Below are 24,146 nucleotides of genomic sequence, written 5' to 3'. Positions count from 1 at the left end.
GCAGCTGTGAAGAGATATTCCACTACAAAGGTAAGAGAAACCCAAATAAGACAGTAGGTATTGCGAGGGGGCATCAGAGGGCAGTCACATTGAAATCATAATCACAGAAAACTAGTTGATCTGATCACATGGACCACAGCCCTGTCTAACTCAAGGAAGCATCACTACGTACAAAGCTAGAGGAGATGATGGAATTCCAGTTGAGGTATTTCAAATCCTAAAAGATGATGCTGTGAAAGTGCTGCACTCAATATGTCAGCAAATTTGGAAAACTCAGTAGTGGCCACAAGACTGGAAAAGGTCAGTTTTCATTCCTATCCCAAAGAAAGGCAATGCCGAAGAATGCTCATACTACTGCACAATTGCACTCATCTCACATGCTAGTAAAGTCATGCTCAAAATTCTCCAAGCCAGGCTTCAGCAATATGTGAAACGTGAAGTTCCAGATGTACAAGCAGGTTTTAGAAAAAGTAGAGGAACCAGAGATCAAATTGCCAACATCCACTGGATCATGGAAAAAGCAAGAGAGTTCCAGAGAAACATCTATTTCTGCTTCATTGACTATGCCAAAGCCTTTGACTGTGTGGATCACAATAAACTGTGGAACATTCTGAAAGAGATGGAAATACCAGATGACCTGAGCTACCTCTTGAGAAACCTGTATGCAGGTCAGGAAGCAACAGTTAGAACTGGACATGGAACAACAGACTGGTTCCAAATAGGAAAAGGAGTGTGTCAAGGTTGTATATTGTCACCCTGCTTATTTAACTTCTCTGCAGAGTACATCGTGAGAAATGCTGAGCTGGAGGAAGCACAAGCTGGAATCAAGATTGCCGGGAGAAATATCAATAACCTCAGATATGCAGATGACACACCCTTATGGCAGAAATTGAAGAAAAACTAAAAAGCCTCATGATGAAAGTGAAAGAGTGAAAAAGTTGGCTTAAAGCTCAACATTCAGAAAACTAAGATCATGGCATCCGGTCCCATCACTTCATGGGAAATACATGGGGAAACAGTGGAAACAATGGCTGACTATTTTTCTGGGCTCCAAAATCACTGCAGATGGTGACTGCAGCCATGAAATTAAAAGACTGTTACTCTCTGGAAGGAAAGTTATGACCAACCTAGACAGCATATTAAAAGGCAGAGACATTACTTTGCCAACAAAATTCTGTCTAGTCAAGGTTATGGTTTTTCCAGTAGTTATGTGTGGATGTGAGAGTTGGACTATAAAGAAAGCTGAGTGCTGAAGAATTGATGCTTTTGAACTGTGGTGTTGGAGAAGACTCTTGAGAGTCCCTTGGTCTGCAGGGGGTTCAAACCAGTCTATCCTAAAGGAGATCAGTCCTGTGTGTTCATTGGAAGGACTGATGCTGAAGCTCCAATACCTTGGCCACCTGATGGGAAGAGCTGACTCATTGGAAAAGACCCTGATGCTGGGAAAGATTGAGGGCAGGAGGAGAAGGGGATGACAGAGGATGAGATGGTTGGATGGCATCACCAACTCAATGGACATGTATATGGTGTTGGACAAGGAGGCCTGGCGTGCTGTGGTTCATGGAGTCACAAAGAGTTGGACATGACTGAGCGACTGAAATGAACTGAACTGATGAGGATGTAGAGAACAGGGAACCCTAATACACTGTTGGTAGGAAAGTAAATTGTTGTAGCCACTATGAGAAAGAGTATGGAGGTTCTTCAAAGAAGTAAAAATAGAATTACCATATGACACAACAGTTTCACTCTTGGGAATATATCAGAAAAAAATGAAAACACTAATTCAAAAAGATACAAGCATCCCAATGTCCACAGTAGCTTTTTTACAACATCCAAGATATGGAAGTAACCTTAGTGTCCATCAACAGACAAATGGATAAAGACGATGTGGTAATATAAATATATAGGAATATTCAGTTCAGTTCAGTTTAGTCGCTTAGTCGTGTCTGACTCTTTGTGACCCCATGAACCACAGCACACCAGGCCTCCCTGTCCATCACCAACTCCCGGAGTTCACTCAAACTCATGTCCACAGAGTCGGTGATGCCATCCTGCCATCTCATTCTCTGTCGTCCCCATCTCCTCCTATCCCCAATCCCTCCCAGCATCAGAGTCTTTTCTAAAAAATGAAAATTTGCCATTTGCAACAGTATGGATTGACCTGGAGGCTATTATGCTTAATGAAATAAGTCAGACAAACATTGCATGTTATCACTTACATGTGGAATCTAAATAAAATAAAATAAAACAAATGAATGAATATAACAAAATAGAAACAATCTGACAAATAAAGAAAACAAATTAGTGGTTACCAGAAGTGAAAAAGAATTGGAGAGGGACAACATAGAGGCAGGTGATTAAGAGGTATAAACTGCTATGTATAAAATAAACTATAAGAATATACTGTATAGCACAAGCAATACAGACAATATTTTATAATAAGTTTAAATGAAGTATAATCTAAAAAGTATTGAATCATTTGTAAATTAACTATATTTCAATTTAAAAATAATAATAAAAAGAAAAAAAAAGTTGAATATCTGAACATAGAATATTGGCTTGATAAATCAAATGGGATTTACCCATGCAACAGCATACTATGCAGTCATTAGAAATTTATACATACACATATGGAAAGATAACTATAAGTGGCATGTAAAGCAGATTTTTTAAAAAACATATGAGTATTATAATCCCATTTGGAAGAAAACTTTTTTAAAATTCTAACTATACGTGTAAGTGAACACATGTAGAAAATTTTCAAATGAGACACTGAAATGTTAACAATGGTTATTTTTAAGACAGTCCTTATTTTCACCTAAAAACTATTCTGTGTTTCCTGCAAGTTTCTATAAATTAAGAAAAAAAAAGTAATTTTCACTTTGAGTTTTTAAAAAACCTGTTCCCACCCATCAAAGACATGGTTATCTATGTTAAGTAGTATGTAAGAAGTTTACAGTCAGATCATGTACAGGTTGTGATAACTAATGCTATAGGACTGAATTAGAAACAGTGCGGTTACAACCTCAGGCAGTGATTAGAACCTCAGGAGTTAGGCAGAATAGGTTTAATTTGCTGATTGCCACTGTTAAATCTATATGACACCAAACAAAGTTTTATTTTTGTGTTATTTAAAATTTTCTATGCTGTGGGTCCCTAATCTGTAAAACAGGAAATAAAACCACCTACTTGATAGAGCTATTGGGACCAGATGACACTACCCTTATGGCAGAAAGTGAAGAGGAACTCAAAAGCCTCTTGATGAAAGTGAAAGAGGAGAGTGAAAAGGTTGGCTTGAAGCTCAACATTCAGAAAACAAAGATCATGGCATCTGGTCCCATCACTTCATGGGAAATAGATGGAAAAACAGTGGAAACAGTGTCAGACTTTGTTTTTTTGGGCTCCAAAATCACTGCAGATGCTGATTGCAGCCATGAAATTAAAAGACGCTTGCTCCTTGGAAGGAAAGTTATGACCAACCTTGATAGTATATTAAAAAGCAGAGACATTACTTTGCCGACCAAGGTCCGTCTAGTCAAGGCAATGGTTTTTCCCGTGGTCATGTATGGATGTGAGAGTTGGACTGTGAAGAAAGCTGATCGCCGAAGAATCGATGCTTTTGAACTGTGGTGTTGGAGAAGACTCTTGAGAGTCCCTTATACTGCAAGGAGATCCAACCAGTCCATTCTAGAGGAGATCAATCCTGGATGTTCATTGGAGGGACTGATGCTAAAGCTGAAACTCCAATACTTTGGCCACCTCATGCGACGAGTTGACTCACTGGAAAAGACTCTGATGCTGGGAAAGGTTGGGGGCGGGAGGAGAAGGGGACGACGGAGAATGAGATGGCTGGATGGCATCACCGACTCTGTGGACATGAGTTTGAGTGTACTCCGGGAGTTGGTGATGGACAGGGAGGCCTGGCGTGCTGTGATTCATGGGGTCGCGGAGAGTCGGACACGACTGAGCGACTGAACTGAACTGAACTGAACTGAAATAATATATATAAAGCACTTTGAATCCCCCAGCTTATATCAAGCATATCTATTTATCTATACACGCACACAGACATATATAATAAACAAAGTTAAAAAGTTACTTTCTTCATGGTCCCCCAAGCTTAATACTGGATAAAGCAAGCACTCTGATATGCTTTCTATCTCCTAAACATATTTGTTCTCCATGTTTAATAATTATTCCATTGTCTATATGAGTTAAATATTAATAGCACAATTTTCCCACTGTTTTATTGCATATTCAATGTAGAAAAATTCAGTTTTATAAAAATGTATAAGGTGAAATGTAAAAATTCCTCTCCTAATTTCAACAACATTCCCAATTCAATATCATTTCTTTCAATATTGTACCTATGCCCATATATTTGATTTGTTTGGTGGCTTAATTTACCAAAATGAGATCAAACTAAACATACTGATCTGCCCTCTATCTCACACAATATATCATGGAAAACTTTCCATATCATTCTTTTTATTGCTAGACAGTATTCTATGTCATCATTAAGCCATTTCCCTATTGATGACCATTAAGATTATTTCCAACTTCTTAGTAAAGCAAACAACACTGCAGTGTATATCCATATGCACAAGTCTTCCAGAACTTGCAGATATTTTTGTGGAGTAGAGTTTCAGAATTGAAACTGTTAGCTTCTCAAGCCTGATTTCCTAAGGAAGAGTATAAAGCTGAGACAAAGCTTTTAAGCTAGGCAATTCTTGAGATATAAAATCCTAGCACCTGAAGAACAAGAGGGAAAGACAGGTGAGGCGGGTAATGAGGAAAAGCAAATAAAAGGTGATACTGTTACCAAGCTGGTGTCACTGACCATGGTCACACAGACTGTCTTCCAGTTAAGCTAAATGGACCATTATGTCTCAGAATGGGAAACAAAGAAAGGAAAGGCAATTGAACTGCCAGTTTCTTCCCAGCTCTTGCCTTTCCCTGGTCAAAGTCTGCCCCCTGAGTTTCTGGTCCTGCTACCTAACCCCCGTAAGCAGCTGCTGGGGACAGAGCTTCTGCCACACGCCCTGAGCCTAGAAGGAATCAGTTTCCAAGACTCTCGTCGGGTAGGAGGTTCTGCTGCAGCTGAGCCTCACAGCAAAACCTAAGTGGGCAGGTGGCTTAGGAGGTGAAGAAGTCATCTCCTAGGAGATGGCTGCCAACCCATGCTCCACTAAACAGGCATGCCTGTGCTGACTTCCTTATGCTCTGCCAACAAGCCTTCTAATTCAATCTCTCAGATGAAAAGTAGTATACGCTGCTTTAGTTTACTTACATTTCTTGATTATTAGTGAGACAGAGCATCTTTCACTATTGATTGGCATTCATATTCCTTCTGGGGATGGCCTGTCTTTATACATTTTAAGTGTAATTTCTCACCCTTCCATTAGGAGTCTATAATTAAACTACTGAATTCTGTTACTCTCAGCTCTGCCCTATTTCCTAAAACTACTTCGGGTTACCTATGAATCAGATACTTAAGGCTATAAGCTTACATACAGTACATAAAAATATTTGCTGGTTATTTTGACCACTTAAATAACAAAAAAGGACCAAGCAAGAACCTGACAACTTCCTTATCCCAGTTTCCATAATTACTTTTCACTTGGTCAGGGAAACTTCGGCATGTTAAAACAAGTTATATATTTCCATCCAGTTTTCATGTTTCCTCAAGCTCTGGCCCAGAGAAGGCAATGGCACCCCACTCCAGTACTCCTGTCTGGAAAATCCCAGGGACAGAGGAGCCTGGTAGGCTGTAGTCCATGGGGTCACTAGGAGTTGGACATGACTGAGCGACTTCACTTTCATTTTCACTTTCGTGCATTGGAGAAGGAAATGGCAACCCACTCCAGTGTTCTTGCCTGGAGAATCCCAAGGACAGGGGAGCCTGGTGGGCTGCCGTCTATGGGGTTGCACAGGGTTGGACACGACTGGAGCTTGACTTAGCACCAGCAGCAGCAGCAAGCTCTGGCCAGAATGCCAGTCAGAACAATGACTCTGGCCTGCCATCATCTCTGTCTCTAAGCCAGTCAAGCTTCATTGCCAATATCCAATTCAGATTTTCTTTTAGCACTGTCAGTTTTGACCATAATATAACCACCTTCAACGTGAAACCTTTTTTCATACAAAGACAGGCACCAAGAAATTCAGACCCAAATTTCTGACATGTCTTTTTTCCTCTTATGCTTTTTTTCCTTTTAAGAATTACCCTGATTGGTTTTTTGATTCAATTTCTGCATCGTACCCAAGGGTCAATCCATCACCCGCCTCTCTCACCCTTTTCATCTTTGCGATACTTTAAAAATTGGATGACCAACAAACGTACAGTAGCTATTGACTCTAAAGCTACAGTTAGCAATATATTTGGTCTCAAATTAAAAATTGTGTCCAACAGCTGGAAGACTTACTTCACGTGCAGTGTAATATGAATAAAACTATACTGCCTCTAGAAGAGAGTTACTCTATAGTTAGGCTGAAAACAATGTGGTATTCAGATAGTGCTTTAAACGCAGGTCTTTATATTTTTTTAAATCAATGTATTTTCAACTCGGCTAACAAAATCTAATTCATGAAGCTGACAGATTCAGTATGTGTAGAGAAAAACTATTTTCCAACTCTAAATTACAGGAATATGACTTAGACTTAATTAAATCATTCCTATCTAATTCGAGGCATGCTATGGCACAGCCACAAAGGGGAAATGTATTAACTTTTCCCTCTGAATAATTCTTCTATAATTTCAACCTCGTTATTTATTCAACATAAGTTACCATGTGCTATGTCTTCACTAATATTCCCAGCAACACTAACACTGCATCCCATTTTTTGTTAGCATATTAATAAAATTCTTGCCTCTGTTAAATATATAGTTGGTATAACAATAAAAATAATTTATTTGCATTACACTCTACAGTTTACAAACTCTTTTCCATTATACATATATAGTCTCAATGAATTATAATTGTCCTTCACAACTTTAAAATGTGAAAATATACTACAAATCTCCAAAAGCAAATCATGTCAAATATTGTGAATAAGATTGTAACAATAAAAGACCAACAGAAGTATAAAGAAATTAACCAGCCATTCCTTCTTACTTTGCTCCAAGACAACTCTGCTTTAGCACTGTTGGTTCATTTTCCCAATTTAAGCTTTTAAAAACTACATACTAAATTTCCCTATATTGTATTTCAATCAATTGCCGAAGCTGAGACTACGATGTCATAAATAAAGCACCAGATCATAAATTTCTCAAAAGACATAAAATCAAAAACACCCCTGCACCTGCAAATTAAATGCAAAACACATGAACTAAACAATGAAAAGGAATTACTATGTGAAATTTAACTTGATCAGTTAGTTAACCAGTCTATTCTGAACAGACTTAGTCTTTATTCTCAGTACTGATTTTAAGATTATAACCATGCACCAAAATCATCTTGGTCTAGTCTTTTCATTTCATGTTTTCTTATAAATTATGGAGCTATGGGAAAAAAAGTCAATCACCTTTCAGATGTTTGACTGCAAAAGCACTGCTTAGAATAGCAATGATTTGAGTTATTTAAATACAGGACTGTGCATGAAATGAGAGCTATCTGTAAAACAGCACACACTTAAACTAGTGTATGTATTACAGCATTTCAAATACCTAAAGATCTCAAGCCTCCCATGATTCTATATTTACACAGCTGATGAGAAACTCCAGTATACAGAAATTTTTTACAGGGCCTAGTAAAGACATCAACACCTTTTAACATTTTCATACAAACAAATACTACATCCACAACTTATTATCTTGGCATTAAGAGACCATTTTGCTTGTGCTCCCTATAAAATACATTTAAGACTCTCCTGGTGGTGCAGTGGATAAGAATCTGCCTGCTCATGCAGGGGACACAGGTTCGATCACTGATCTGGGAAGATCGCACGTGCCACAGAGCAACCAAGCCCGCGCACCACAACTCCTGAAGCCCGTGAGCGTGCACCCATGCTCCACAATCAGAGAAGCCATTGCCGTGAGAAAGCTGCATACCACAACAGAAGTACTAGCATCCCCGCCCCTCTGCTGGACACAACTAGAGAAAGCCCATGTGCAACAACAAACACAAAGTACTGCCAAAAATAAGTGAAGAAATAAAATTTTTTGAAAAGAATACATAAAGTTAAGTCGAACTGACTTTGTAACATACAAGATCGAAGTAACACTTAAATATCATCGTGGCGATTGGTAAAAATACTAACTGTTAATTTTTTGTTACAATAAACTCATTTCGTAATAGTGTTATTTGAAAAGAAGTACATTCTAAGTTTTCCAAAATTTCAGCAGTTTTTGAATTAACCTGTGAAAATAACTCTAATGGAAATTTTTAATTTAAGAATTGTCCTATTTGTTTTGCAACTGGATTTTCTTGTTCCTAAATGATACAAATAATTAAAAGCTAATCTGTCATCTTCAGTTTAGTTGCTCAGTTGTGTCTGACTCTTTGTGACCCCATGGACTGCAGCATGCCAAGCTTCCCTGTCCATCACCAACTCTCAGAGCTTGCTCAAACTCATGTTCATTGAGTCGGTGATGCCATCCAACCGTCTTATCCTCTGTTGTCCCCTTCTCCTCTTGCCTTCAATCTGTTATCTTAGAAGGTAAAATGGACACTTCACTCTTCCAGAAGGCATAAGGCAATCAAAAGACTGCAGATTTTATCTAACATAAAAATGATCAAACAAAAATCAAGTGTGGTTCATACAACAAACTATTCAAGATGCATAGTTCTTGGTCTCAGCAGGTTTACACTGATCTGTTTTCTCAAAAACCTCTCTCACGATGCATACACACAGAGACACATACACAGTTGTAAGCACTAGACAATATTTACATCTCTAGTTACTAAAGTTAAGCATTTAATGCGCTTCCCTAGTAGCTCAGCTGGTAAAGAATTCACCTGCAATGCAGAGACCACGATTCGATTCCTGGGTCGGGAAGATGCCCTGGAGAAGATATAGGCTTCCCACTCCAGTATTCATGGGCTCCCCAGGTGACTCAGATGGTAAAGAATCCGCCTGCAATGTGGGAGACCTGGGTTTGATCCCTGGGTTGGGAAGATCCTCTGGAGGAGGGCATGGCAACCCACTTCAATATTCTTGCTTAAAGAATCCCCAAGGACAGAGGAGACTGGTGGGCTACGGTCCATGGGATTGCAAAGAGTCGGACATGACTGAGCGACTAAGAACAGCACACAGTATGCATTTAATGATATTATTTCTGATGTTATTCTGATATTTCTGAAATTTTAGGAACTTTTATATACACATGGTTTCCCACGTGGCTGAAAGAAGAATTTGCTTCAATGCAGGAGGTGCAAGTTCAATCCCTGGGTTGGGAAGATCCCCTGGAGAAGGAAAATGGCAACCCACTCCAATATTCTTGCCTGGGAAATCCCATGGACAGACCTAGCAGGCCACAGTACCTGGGGTCACAAAGAGTTGGACACAACTTAGCGACTAAACAACAACAATATATATACCTGGCAGGGCCTAATCAGAGGAGTTCCAACTACAGTGTCAAACCCTTCTGGGGTCATCTGGGTACCAAATATGTTAACTCCTCCATTACTTCATTACTCAGAGTTGATTTATATGATTAGGTGACATGTGGCAAAAAACTAGACTATGAAAAATTGCTACACATTTTACTGACAGGCAAGAATGATTGAAATTATCATAAGATAACAGCATCATGACTTAGGAAGACTCAGTTGAAGCACCTGTTAGGCAGAAACTCTAGATAAAGCCAAAGGAGGTTAGCTATTGGTCAAAAAGGAAATGTCCCCAATGTAAATTTCCTTGGAAGATACCACAGACACAGAAGTATATAATATATATATCAGCAATAGTTGCAAAAAAATCATAAACTCTTCTAATTTTTTTTTAAGTCATAGCCTAATGACATAGTAACTGAATTGCATGATTTCATGATTTTTACAATAGTCAGCAGAAATGCTACAGGAAAGAGGTACAATCTAAGTGATTTGGCATCATGAGTTTACTGGGAAAATCACATTCCAAAGTACATCAATTCTTTAAAAATTTCAGAATATGACATATAATTAATCATTATTATTATAAGATTTCAGCAGGATTACAGCATTAGTTTATGCTAAGTAATGCAGCCTGAAAAAGCTCAATAAATCTTAGCTGAACCAAATCTCAAAGGACAAATTAACACAGACATCCCTAGTTTTACAACACAAATAGATCTGAAAAGAAAACAAAGACTTGGAAATAGAGAAATCTAGTACAATCCTAGGGTAATGAACAAAAATACAGACTAATTCCACAGAATAATACATATACAAGAGAAATGACCCATAAACTATAAAAATTTTTAAAATTAAAATAGTAATAAAAGTCATTCAGTCAACTATAGTACAAATATATTAGATATTTAAAACATTCACTCTCTCAATATATAAAGCTTTCTCACAGAGCCAAATGTGCAGAGACAGGAAGGGAAATCAATCTCAAAACTTGTCCACTTTAGGTTTATAATACTAAATTTTAATATCGTAAAATGTTAAGAATTTTAAAAACTTTCAAAAAGGAGATATACTAAATTGTACAAGCAGTTTTTTTTTCCCCTTAAGTAAACAGTGAATAAAAATCTATCTTCCTTCACTGGATTTCAAATCCTACTAACAGATTTTCAGGTCCTACCTTTAAAATGAGCCAGTGTCATGACTGCTAGAGGATGAAAAATGCTACGTTAAAATGTAATTACATGCTAAAAAAAGTGGGACATTTAAATAAGAAAATTGACTTATCTTTCCTAAGTATATTCCCCTTTAACTTCAATTAAAATTATAGATTACTAAGAGTTTCACTAAAATTTTTTTCATGGCTTCCCAGGTGGGGAAATAAAATATTCGACCTAAGAAGAAACTGGAAAACTGTGATATGACTACACTTATTTATTATGACTACACGCTACCAGAAGAAATATCAAAACTAACACCCATCATATACTAAAATCAGAATCTGGTTCCAGGGCAACCCTACCCCACCAATATCAATGAAACCCTAGCAGTTTATCTATCCCAAAGTAATTTTACATGATTTTCTTTAAAGTTTCTTTTAAGTTATACCACTAGGGAATTCCCTTGTGGCTCAGTGGTTAAGAACCTGCTTGCCAATGCAGGGGAAACAGGTTTGACCCCTGATCCACAAAGATCTCACATGCCATGGGGCAACAAAGTCTGTGCACTACTGAGACCACACACTGGAGTGTCAGCTCTGCAACAAGAGAAGCAACTGCAACTGGAAGAAGCCTGCACACAGCAATAAGGATCCAGCACGGTCATAACTAAATAAATAATAATTTAAAAAATTATGCCACCAAACTGTATTTTCAATAAGGAACGATTTGTTAAACTTTTTACATACATACACGTACGTGCACAGGGATTCATACTGCTCCCTTTCCTCAATCAGCAAATATAAACAGGAAAAACACTAAAAAACTCAGAGACAAGTAAATGTATGGAATGAATGTTAAAATAGTGTGCCAGATGAGTATCTGTTTGTTAATTCTCCTCTAAAGTTAAGCATTGAAAGGACGGATACTGAAGCTCCAATACTTTGGCCACCTGATGTGAAGAAAGGACTCATTAGAAAAGACCCTTATGCTGGGAAAGATTGAAGGTAGGAGGAGAAGCGGTCAACAGAGGATGAGTTGGTTGGATGACATCACTGACTTGATGGATATGAGTTTGAGCAAGCTCTGGGAGTTGGTGATGGACAGGAAGCCTGGCGTCCTGCAGTTCACAGGTTGCAAAGAGTTGGACACAAATGAGCAACCGAGCAGAACTGAAAGCTAACCAAACATGTTTTTTAACCACAAGTAGGAGCCACTGGACTCAACTGGCAAACACACACAAACACATACAAGCATTAAACATTCAATAGTTCCTAAATATTGTGCAACCCTTTATGAAGTCAGTAAGGTAAACCATTTTATTTTTACTAACACAACATGCTTTTTCTGTATCAGAAATTAGCAGTTCATGGAGGCTAACAAATTTGACCCAAAATATCAATATATTTAACATTTGTTCCCAATAACAAAACATGTTATAATAGAATTCTACTATTAGAACAAATGGTTTTTCAGTAGAAAAAAATTATCTCCTTATAATTTTGAAACGAGACAAAATGCAGTTTCAATTACTAACTCTGAATTAATATTTTTAAATTGTTTTTTTTATCAAAGTAAACCTGAAATAACAATTCATTCCACAAGACCTACTGCTGGGTTATTTCTTCTGCCTATGGCTTTGTTTGGCTTCCCAGGTGGCAAAGTGGTTAAGAATCTGCCTAACAATGCAGGAGACATTGGAGACACGGGTTTGGTCACTGGGTGGGGAAGATCCCTGGAAGAGGGCAAGGCCACCCACTCCAGTACTCTTGCTTGGAGAATCCCACGGACAGAGGAGCCTGGTGGGCGGGCTAGAGTCCATAGAGTCGCAAAGAGTCAGACACAACTGAGCAAGCATGCATGCTATAGCTTTAATATCATAATCCAGTTAGTCTACTCAAATGTGTAACTGCTTTATTTACAAAGAAATATATCCTGTTCTGCGGCACAAATAAAGTCTTGAGCATTCTTTAGTGAAAGAAAATTTTAGTTACACAGGATACTAATTTCTCCAAATTGTCTAATAAATTTAATTACCAAATAAAATTTATGTTGCTTATTTTTTTCATTTATATGAATTGAACAGAACAAAATCTTTTTCCCATTGTTAGTTCTCGTTATTCCAAGGCATCAACATTTTTAGATTATAAAATATGTCCTTTATTTAAACTATTTTATTCTTTCATTAAAACATTATATTTTGATTTATTACATACAGATAGAAATTCTTAATTTCTAACCTTGCAGTTGTAATTTGTGTCTATAAAAGAGACAAAAACACAAAGTAAGCATAATACAGTAAAATGTTTCACAGAAAATCAGTCACTTTAACCTGTAGAACACTGCCCTCTGCAGTCCACTGATCTGAAAAACAATTCAGTGTACCTAAATCACAATTTAATCCAGTCAATGGATTTTGCTTTGTTACTGAAGCAAAATTCTTCCACGCTTTTTTAAAAACTCAGATTTATTCTAGAGAAATGTCTGTGTCAAATGTTCTTCAACTTCTCTCCTTCTGACTCACCCAAATCTCAATCTGCAGTTAAATATGGCATTAGCTTTCATGTTCTTGCATAAGGAACACAGTATTTAACCCAATTAATCTCACCCAAATTAGTCTGGACAAAGCAAATCTAAGAAAACACGGACACAACACATATAAAAAAGGAATAAAGATACTGAATTCAGAATTCAACTTACACAAGGTCTTAACCTGATTTTCCATTAACTTGGTACTATAATAACTGGGAAAGCTACACGCAGCAGAAATAACACAGCAGGTATAGCACACACAAGTAACCTATGCAAACTTTAGCTATAAGGACTGAAATTCTTCTTCAGCCCCTCCCCTGTTCTACATACAACACAACTGCCAGACCACTCCAATCCAGCAGTCACTGGTCATCTTCTCTTTCACATACTGAGCTGGTACAGGGAATTATAAATATTAATAAGACATAATCTTATTTCTGGAAAAGTACAGAGGAAGAGAAACACAATTTCAATTCAAAATGGTAAGAACAATGAAAGCAGAGGAGCACAGAGAGCAGTCACTTTGTCTATTTCTGTTTGGTTCAAGGAACAGGGAAAAGATTCCTGAAGGTGAAAATACCCTGAACCTAGTCTTCAAGGATGAGCACAAATTAATAGTAAACAGAGACAGCTCTCCAAATAGAAGGATAAAAAAAAAAAAAAAACTAAAATGAGAAGATGTAAACCAGCAAGATGTAGGGCAGTAGATACCAACAACCCCAGATTGCTCCAAAGTGACTCGTGAGCCGTTAAAACGAAACTAAAGCAGAGAGGTCAGGATCCTGGCAGTCAATTTTAAGTAAACCTGGAGTAAAGATTATGCATCTCTATTTTAAAGCTCCCTGCAAGGGACTCTGGTGCACAGTCAGGTTGCTGAAACAATACTTTAAGTCTGATAGTGCTGGAATTTTAACTAAAGGTTGAGGAGGGGTAGGAGGTGGGATTGAAGTGTAAATATGAATCAAATTGTGGTGGAGTTTGTATGTCATACTAATTTAGGCTATGAGTAAAAGGGAATCACTTTTAAACTGGGAAAACATGGTCAGATATATATTTCAGATGAGCCATTCTGGAAGCAATATAGAGGACAGAGATGAGTGGGATCAGATTTAAAATAAGGATAACATGTAGAAATGCCCCTGCAACAATAAAATAGAAATACTCAGCAAGTATTGATACATGAACCTAAAACAAAGTCAAAAAGTAGAACTCTTAAGACTGACTGCACCTGCAGATGTGTTTTTAATTTCGCTCGCATTGTAGTGTAACTGCCTAGCCAACTTTAACTTCTGTTTTAAAGCCTCATTCAAAAATCAAGAGATATCACACTAACGCCAAGATTTTATATCTGGTCTGGCACTACTGGCGCTTACAGCAATAACCGGCTGGAGCAAAGGTCCATTTCCCTAGCTCATATAGGCTTGCACTCCCCCTGTAAGGGCTTCCCTGGTGGCTCAGAGGGTAAAGCCTCTGCCCGCAATGCAGGAAACCCGGGTTCTAGCCCTGGGTCAGAAGATCCCCTGGAGAAGGAAATGGCAACCCACTCCACTGTTCTTGCCTAGAGAATCCCAGGGATGGGGGAGCCTGGTGGGCTTCCGTCTATGGGGTCACACAGAGTCGGACACGACTGAAGTGACTTAGCAGCAGCAGCAGCTGGTACTCTTGCCTGGAAAATCCCATGGATGGAGAAGCCTGGTAGGCTTCATGGGGTCGCAGAGAGTCAGACACGACTGAGCAACTTCACTTTCACCCCCTGTAAACTACAATTCTCACGACTATGTATAAATTCCAACCACTTCATTCATTTATGTTAATGGCCTGGACTCTGCTGGCTATTCACTTTTAAAAAAATAGTTTTTGTTATCCTGCTGTAAAAACCCTGAACTCTGATCAGGATCACAGAAAAGATCAAGGCTAAAAAATGAATTTAGAATCAACACAGCCTAGAGTTAAAACTGCAAGGATAGTAGGGAGAAACAGCAATATAGTCTTGGGCAAAACAACATTTAATCATGCAGACTTTATGCTTTATGATATTCCTATTGGCTTAAAAGTGGCCTTTAAAACACTCAATTTATTTACTTATTTAGGCTACTTTGAAGCATGTGGGATCTTAGTTCCCTGACCAGGGATTAAACCTGTGCTCCTTTCAGTAGAAGCACAGTGTCTTATTCACTAAACTCCCAGGAAGTCCCTCACATTCAAATCTTAGTTAAAATTTTATTTTCCTCATGTATGTATATTTCAGTCCTTCCAATGAACACCCAGGACTGATTTCCTTTAGAATGGACTGGTTGGATCTCCTTGCAGTCCAAGGGACTCTCAAGAGTCTTCTCCAACACCACAGTTCAAAAGCATCACTTTGGCCACCTCATGCGACGAGTTGACTCACTGGAAAAGACTCTGATGCTGGGAGGGATTGGGGGTAGGAGGAGAAGGGGACAACAGAGAATGAGATGGCTGGATGGCATCACCGACTCTATGGACATGAGTTTGAGTGAACTCCGGGAGTTGGTGATGGACAGGGAGGCCTGGAGTGCTGTGATTCATGGGGTTGCAAAGAGTCGAACACGACTGAGCGACTGAACTGAACTGATGTACATTTCAATCTCCTTGGCACTACTGTTGTGCTGTGCTAAGTCGCTCAGATGTATCTGATTCTTTGTGACTCCATGGACTGTAGCCCACCAGGCTCCTCTGTCCATGGGATTCTCCAGGCAAGAATAGTGGAGTGGGGTGTCATGCCCTCTTCCAGGCACAGAAAGAGGACTGTTAGGACAGGACCCTGTTCTGGCTCCTCTGTTGTTTCTTCAAGTTCCATTATCTATTCTGATAGTCAGTGAATTTTTATAGGTAAAAGATAAGTCAATGATGCTGTAAAAACCACAGATGAATAGTAGCCATTTTGCAAAAGCCTAGATGGGTACTCGGAGAAGGCACCCCACTCCAGTACTCTTGCCTGGAAAATCCCATGGATGGAGGAGCCTGGAAGGCTGTAGTCCATGGGGTCACTGAGGGTCGGACACGACTGAGAGACTTCACTTTCACTTTTCACTTTCATGCATTGGAGAAGGAAATGGCAGCCCACTCCAGTGTTCTTGCCTGGAGAATCCCAGGGATGGAGGAGCCTGGTGGGCTGACATCTATAGGGTTGCACAGAGTCGGACACGACTGAAGTGACTTAGCAGCAGCAGCAGATGGGTACTAGACAGCTCAGTTCTCCCATCTATATTACTTATCTTCATAAGCAATACACAAATATAATGCAATGAATGCTAACCTAAGAGTCATCAGACAAGTTATAATGAACAAAAATAAAGAAACTAGTAATATCCCAAGTAAACATGAAAGTTTCTAAGGAGTTTCTCTTAAAAAAGCAAAAGACTAGATGGCCAATGAGAAGCAAGGTTTTAACAATACTACTGAAACACACAGAAAGCCTTAGAAATTCCTGAGAACAAAATTGCCTTGTTTATCAGGAACTTTTGCTCCCTCTGGTGGTCACAAGAAGCTTTACTAGGTGTGAAGAGAAACAGGTACATGGGCAAAGAGGAATGAAACTGCAGGAACTATCCAGATAAACTTTCATCTGTCTGTCAGACAAATAAACATTATAGTTACAAAGAACACTTTTTTAAAAGAAGAAACTTAGCATTTAGTGCTTTGGAGGAAGCAATGCAGAATTACAGAAACAGCCACAAGTTCTGTCATTTCTAATAGGAAATGACAGGAGTATATCATGTGTGGGACAAGGAACTTCATATATAAAGTTTCATTTTAATACCCTTTCATACTGTTTGAATTTTTATTTCCATATGCCTGTATTACTTTCATTAAAATATTATTTACTGGACAATACAGAATACTGATATATTTTCACAAGTTTATATTCTAAGTGTATATCCCTTATCACTTGAGTAAAAGCCTTAATCCTTAGAGTAGATTATCACATGTGCCCCACGCTACCTCATTTCCTATTTCTCTGCCCTGCACCCCCTTCCCTGAAACCTATTCAGTCCTCCTAATAATTTCTAGAGCACACCAGGCACACTCCTACCTTAGGGATTTGCGCTGGCTGTCCCTCCAGATAGAATGCTCTTCCCTAGATACCTGCATGGTTCACTCTTTCACGTCTCTGCTCAGTGTCATCTCTTCAGTGAGCCTTTCTTGATCAGCTCATTTAAAATTGTAACCCCACCTCGTGTACACCCTATTCTTCTCCTGCTTTCTCTCCGTAATGTTAATCACCTTCTCATACACTATATTTATTCTATTACTTATGCCTGCCAAACTGTAAGCTCTCCAAGAGCAAGGATGGGTCTCTCTTGTTCACTGTTATCTCCAGCACTGAGACCTATAACATGCACAGCAGAAGTGTGCAATAAATGAGCTGAATGAATGAATACTATCAATAATATCTTAACAGATGTACAAAAAAGGACAAAAGTCCTTTCATAAATAGCTCAATATGAAACAGTAATCTACAACAGATTCGAGTAAAATTTTAATTATATATGCAAAATACAGGAGAATGGTCTTTTAATAAGTTAGAGCTACAGAGAGATCTTTGTTTTCTCAATGTTGAGCTTCAAGCCAACCTTTTCACTCTCCTCTTTCACTTTCATCAAGAGGCTTTTGAGTTCCTCTTCACTTTCTGCCATAAGGGTGGTGTCATCTGCATATCTGAGGTTATTGATATTTCTCCCGGCAATCTTGATTCCTGCTTGTGCTTCTTCCAGCCCAGTGTTCCTCATGATGTACTCTGCATATAAATTAACGTACTCCTTTTCCTATTTGGAACCAGTCTGTTGTTCCATGTCCAGTTCTAACTGTTGCTTCCTGACCTGCATACAGGTTTCTCAAGAGGTAGGTCAGGTGGTCTGGTATTCCCATCTCTTTCAGAATTTTCCACAGTTTATTGTGATCAGACTTTATTTTTTTGGGCTCCAAAATCACTGTGGATGCTGATTGCAGCCATGAAATTAAAAGACACTTACTCCTTGGAAGGAAAGTTATGACCAACCTAGATAGCATATTAAAAAGCAGAGACATTACTTTGCCAACAAAGGTCCGTCTAGTCAAGGCTATGGTTTCTCCAGTGGTCATGTATGGATGTGAGAGTTGGACTGTGAAGAAAGCTGATCGCCAAAGAATTGATGCTTTTGAACTGTGGTGCTGGAGAAGACTCTTGAGAGTCCCTTGGACTGCAAGGAGATCCAACCAGTCCATTCTAAAGGAGATCAATCCTGGGTGTTCACTGGAAGGACTGATGCTAAAGCTGAAACTCCAATACTTTGGCCACCTCATGCGACGAGTTGACTCACTGGAAAAAGACTCTGATGCTGGGAGGGATTGGGGGCGGGAGGTGAAGGGGACGACAGAGAATGAGGTGGCTGGATGGCATCACCAACTCGATGGACATGAGTTTGAGTGAACTCTGGGAGTTGGTGATGAACAGGGAGGCCTGGCATGCTGTGATTTATGGGGTCACAAAGAGTAGAATGGTTTTTACCAAGGGCCTGGGAGGTGGGGGAGAAATGGGGAAAATGTTGGTCAAAGGTACAAACTTCAAGTTATAAGATGAGTAAGTTCTGGGGATCTAATGTACAGCATGGTGATTATAGTTAATAACACTGTATTACATACTTGAAAGTTACTAAAGGAGAAGATCTTCAATGTTCTCACCACAAAATATAAACATTAATTATGTGACATGGTGGAGGTGTTAGCTATGGTGGTACTCATTTTGCAATACATATGTGTCAAATCAACACGTGTGTGTAGTGTATACTTTAAATTTATAGAATGTTATATGTCAATTACATCTCAACAAAGCTAGGGGGAAAAGTTAAGATGAGGTTTAAGGCGAGCCCTAAATTCAATGACTGGTTGTCTAAATAAGAGAAAGGGCAATCTAGATAGAGACACAGGGGGAAAAGGCCATGTGAACAGAGACAGAAACTGGAGCTATCCTGCCACAAACTAAGGACTCTCTGAGAGAAATACCGGTAGAGGCAAGGAAGGACTCTTCCCTGAAGCTTTCGCAGAGAGCATGGCTCTGCTAACAACATAATTTCAGGCCTCCTGTACTGTAAGAGAATTTCTGCTGTTTTAAACTACAAACTACTAGTTTGTGGCACTTTGCTATGGCAACCCTAGGAGACTAACACAGCCTGAAACATGCCAGAAAGAAGTGTTCAAAGAATGATGGGGACATACCAAAAGGACATGGGAGCCATCTTGAATGGCTTTCAGTGGCCAAACAACAATGGTAGTTGATATTACTATTGAAAAAATACAAATCTATGAGTATATTCTTGACTATAATGGGTGAGGCAACCAGCCAGGGGCCCTGAGCAGCCCTGCACATTCATGTTCAGTATGCCAGGCTCTGATTACTTCTATCTTGGCCTTTTCTCAGGGTTGTATGTACAGTAAGCCACCCTCAGGGATGAGGTAATTTCTTCCACACCCCTGAAAAACAACAGGCTTGTTTCTACCTGCTATGAAAGTGATGAATCCCCAAAACTCAGTGCTCCTTCCCTGTGGCACAGCCCACTGTGTACGCAGGAATCCATCTAGGCCCACCTGTGTCATCCCTGTGGGATTTAGGGGACACAAGAATGTGGAGCAAATCCAACAAAGCTCATGTTGTTTGCCATGCCATGAATAATAAAGTCTTTGGCTCAGACCCAGGAGTCTTGTAACTCTGCCAGTATCTAAGAAACAGTAATGGGCTATCTTATTAGCTTGTAAGTAGGGTAGAATCCTTTCACAGTTTTTGGAAATGAGTAAATAAATAAATAGGGGAGAAGGGAAAGTCCATCCTCACAGTGGAATGCCAAATAATAAATGCAGAAGGAATGATGGAGTTAGAATACCGTTAATGGATATTAAAACTAGTGGGTGAAATCTGATTAGGAAAAGGATATTTACACAGAGTATCACCCCACAAATTACTCATTAATTTCAAAGGGGGCAGGAAGAAATGTTACAGTAGAGAAATCTGACGGACACCAGACATCATGTATCTTCTGGTATAATGCATAGAGAAGAACACAATTCTGTGGTATTCCTTCCAAAAATGTAAAGATCCAAATCTAATTACGAGGAAACATCAGACAAACGCAAATTGAGAGCCACTCTACAAACTAACTGGCCTATACTCTTCAAAAACATGACAGTCAAGAAAGAAAGGCTGAGAAACCACTTCAGATTAAAGGAGACTAAAGAGACATGTCAACTAGATGCAATGCATGATCCTAGATTGGACGACTGATCAGAATTTTTTAAATAACTATGAAAGATACTTTAGATAAATGAGAAACTGGAATATGGACTATAAATTTGACAATAATAATGAATGAATGTTAAAATTCCTGATTTTGAGAAAAGAGAATCATTGTTATTTGTCAGTAGGAATGTAAATTGGTATAGCCATGATGGAAACATTGTGGGTTCTTCAAAAAATTAAAAATAGAACTCTCATATGATCCAGCAATCTCACCTCTGGGTATACATCTAAAGGAAATGAAATCAGAACCTCAGACATCTGCCCTCTCATTGTTTATTGAGCATTATTCACAATAGCCAATATATGGAAAGACCTGAGTATCCATATATGGGTGAATGTATAAACAAGATGTGTTGTGTGTATCTATACACACAAACAATAGAACATTATTTAGCCATGAGAAAAAAAGGAAATCCTGCCATTTATGACCATACAGATGAACTGGGAGGGCATCATGCTAAGTAAAATAAGCCAGACAGAGAAAGACAAATATTATATGATCTCACTTATACGTAGAATCTAAAAAAATGAAAAAGTCAAATTCATAGACACAGAAAATAGAATGGTGTTTACCAGTGGCTAGGGAAAATGGGGAGATACTGGTCAAAGGGTACAAAGTTGCAATTCTGTAGGATGAATAAGTCTACTACAGGCATAATGACAACAGTTAATAATACTGTACTGAATATTGGAAGTATGCTAAGAGAGTAAATATCAGGTGCTCTTCTCATATGCAGAGAGAGAAAAGGTGACTATGAGATATGATATATTAATTAGTTCAGCTATAGTAATCATTTCACTAAGTATACACACATAAATCATGTTGTACACCTTAAATATACATTTATAATTTTTATCTTAACATATATCTACATACACACACACATATGCATGCCTTATAGGAACTCCTAACACCAAAAAAAAAAGACCAATTTTGATAATTGTAGTATAGTAATGTATTGAAGTATTAAGCAGTAAAGGGACATGATGTCTATAACTTCTCTTAAATGGTTCAAAAATAATAAAATAATTCAGAGGAAACTTACTTATATGTATGCACGTGTAGACAGAAAATGATAAAACAAATGGAAACAACTGGCATGACTAGACAAACGCCATGCAAGAGTTCCTGTGCTACTCTTCAAACTTTAAAAAAGTTATATCAAGACAGTATAAGGTGCTATTATTAGTTACCAATAAACACACTCATTAATAACAATGTATTCTATACATGAAATTTGCTTAGAGAGTAGATTTCAAGTGTTCTCACCATAGACACACACAAAAAAACATGATCAATATGGGAGTCGATGAATAAGGTATTGAAGGTAAGAAATGATAAATTCTGCCACTTATCAAAAGTTATAAACTCAAATGCCTACATAAGAAGTTTAGCAAGGTGGTTCTAGCTCAGGATCTCTCATAAGGTTTAGGGTTTGTTTGTTTTTTTTAATTGGAGTACAGTTGCTTTATACTAGTATGTCAGTTTCTGCTGTACAGCAAAGTGAATCAGCCCTGCATATATCCCCTCTTTTGGGGATTTTCTTCCCATTTAGATTACCACAGAGCACCAAGTAGAGTTCCCTGTGCTATAAAGTAGGGTCCCCTTAATTACATACAAAGTAGTGCTGTATGTCAATCCCAATCTCCCAATTCATCCACTGCCCCATCACACCCTCCCCACATGCTTTTTTCTAATACACATAATGACAGCTATGGGACAATGAGCAGAGTGGATAAGAGTGGGGACCTGGGCTTACACAGGCACAGGTCCAGATCCCAGCAATATCATTTATTAGCTGCCTAATCTCGGCAAGTTGCTAAGCCTCTCTTGCCTGAATTTCCTCTTTTTTAAAATGCAGACAATAACACTTTCTAAGTCTTAAAATTCTTAAGATTTCAAAGGGCAATATATGCAAAGAAAACATTTAGCCTGAGAGTTGTTATTATTTCATCATCTTTAGAAGCAAATATCAAAAGAAAATGATTCTTTTAACCTAAAACATAATGAACTAAATATCAAATCTCTTGAGATTGAGATTAGGGTCTGGCCCCATACCAATCAGAAAAATGTGGGGGGAAAAGCTATGAGTCAAAGGTACCAGCTCAGAGTGTTTAAACTAAAAATTAAAATGTCAATGAAAAATAAAATTTCTCTTTACAACTAGATTATGATGTTAACATATTTTTAGAATCATGTATTAAAGAATCATTTTTACTTGAAAAGTATGTATCTTTGGTTCTGTTTAGTTTACTCAAGTTTCATAAATTAAATAGGTAAGCTACAGATATTTTTTAAAACATCCTTAATGGCCAGTTGGGTTTCCATAAGGAAGAACTACTTAACTACATGGACTGTGCAAGCATTTGTAATAGTCATAGTTAATGGAATTTTACTTACTAATTAAGGCATTGAAGATAAGAAGCCATAAATTCTGTCATTTATCAAAAGTTGTAAACTCAAATGCCTACATAAAGCCAGGCAATCAGAAACAGTCAAGTGTAAGTCAATAGGGAAGAACTGAGACCACAGTGGCTAGACCTGAAGAGTAAAGACTCACTTAAAGGCACGCAAATTCAAGTCTTGTTTTTCTTTGTTTAAATATTTGTGCCATCTGAATTCAGGCTGAGTTCAGTTCAGAGAGGCACTTGTTCTTACCACTGAATTTCAGATTTTTAAGTCCTTTCACAACTTTTATGGTATATATCTGTACACAAATGATGTTTTATAGCAGTCATATCATTAGAGATATCCTAAGCTGGCTATCTTTCCCACTTTGTACTCATAATTAAGATATAATTTTATATGTCATAACATTTACATCTTTAAGTTTCCTTATAACTCTGACATTTTAAGATTCCATCACTGATTCCATCCTTCATACTAGTAATAAATATGTAACAATGAAACAAGTTCCCCCAAAGTCCAAAGTAATCTCTTCTTCCACTGGATACCTTAGCACTCACCTCATTGCTACTGCTGCTGCTAAGTCACTTCAGTCGTGTCCGACTCTGTGTGACCCCATAGACGGCAGCCAACCAGGCTCCCCCGTCCCTGGGATTCTCCAGGCAAGAACACTGGAGTGGGTTGCCATTTCCTTCTCCAATGTGTGAAAGTGAAAAGTGAAAGTGAAGTCGCTCAGTCGTGTCCGACTAGTAGCGACCCCATGGACTGCAGCCCACCAGGCTCCCCTGTCCATGCGATTTTCTAGGCAAGAGTACTGGAGTGGCTTGCCATTGCCTTCTCCGACTCACCTCATTATTTTATACTATTACTCTATTTTTCATATGTTTTATCTTCTATAATATACCTTGTAAAAGTGAAAGTCGCTCAGTCATGTCCAACTCTTTGCGACCCCATGGCCTATACAGTTCATGGAATTCTCCAGGCCAGAATGCTGGAGTGGATAGCTGTTTCCTTCTCCAGGGGACTTCCCAACCCAGGGATCAAACCCAGGTCCCCTGTATTGCAGGCAGATTCTTTACCAGCTGAGCTATCAGGGAAGCCTTATCATGTACTTTAAACTACATAATAGCAGAAAGTATATCATTCATATTTTACCTCTATCAATAAGCATTTTGCACTTGCACAGAAGGTGCTTACAAAAAAGAAAAAAA

General features: G+C 38.5%; 1 protein-coding gene across 4 annotated transcripts in view; it reads right to left on the bottom strand.

The window, feature by feature from the left end:
- Positions 1 to 24,146, bottom strand: part of ACBD6 (acyl-CoA binding domain containing 6) — a 199,940-nt gene that overhangs the window by 164,117 nt on the left and 11,677 nt on the right. The gene's annotated exons all lie outside the window — the stretch shown is intronic.

This window comes from Moschus berezovskii, chromosome 17 (assembly GCF_049115385.1).
Source record: "Moschus berezovskii isolate FMDL1 chromosome 17, NW_MosBer_1.0, whole genome shotgun sequence".
NCBI classification, from domain to species: Eukaryota; Metazoa; Chordata; class Mammalia; order Artiodactyla; family Moschidae; genus Moschus; species Moschus berezovskii.
The sequence above is the reverse complement of the archived record's forward strand: the minus strand, read 5'-3'. Positions and strand labels throughout refer to the sequence as shown.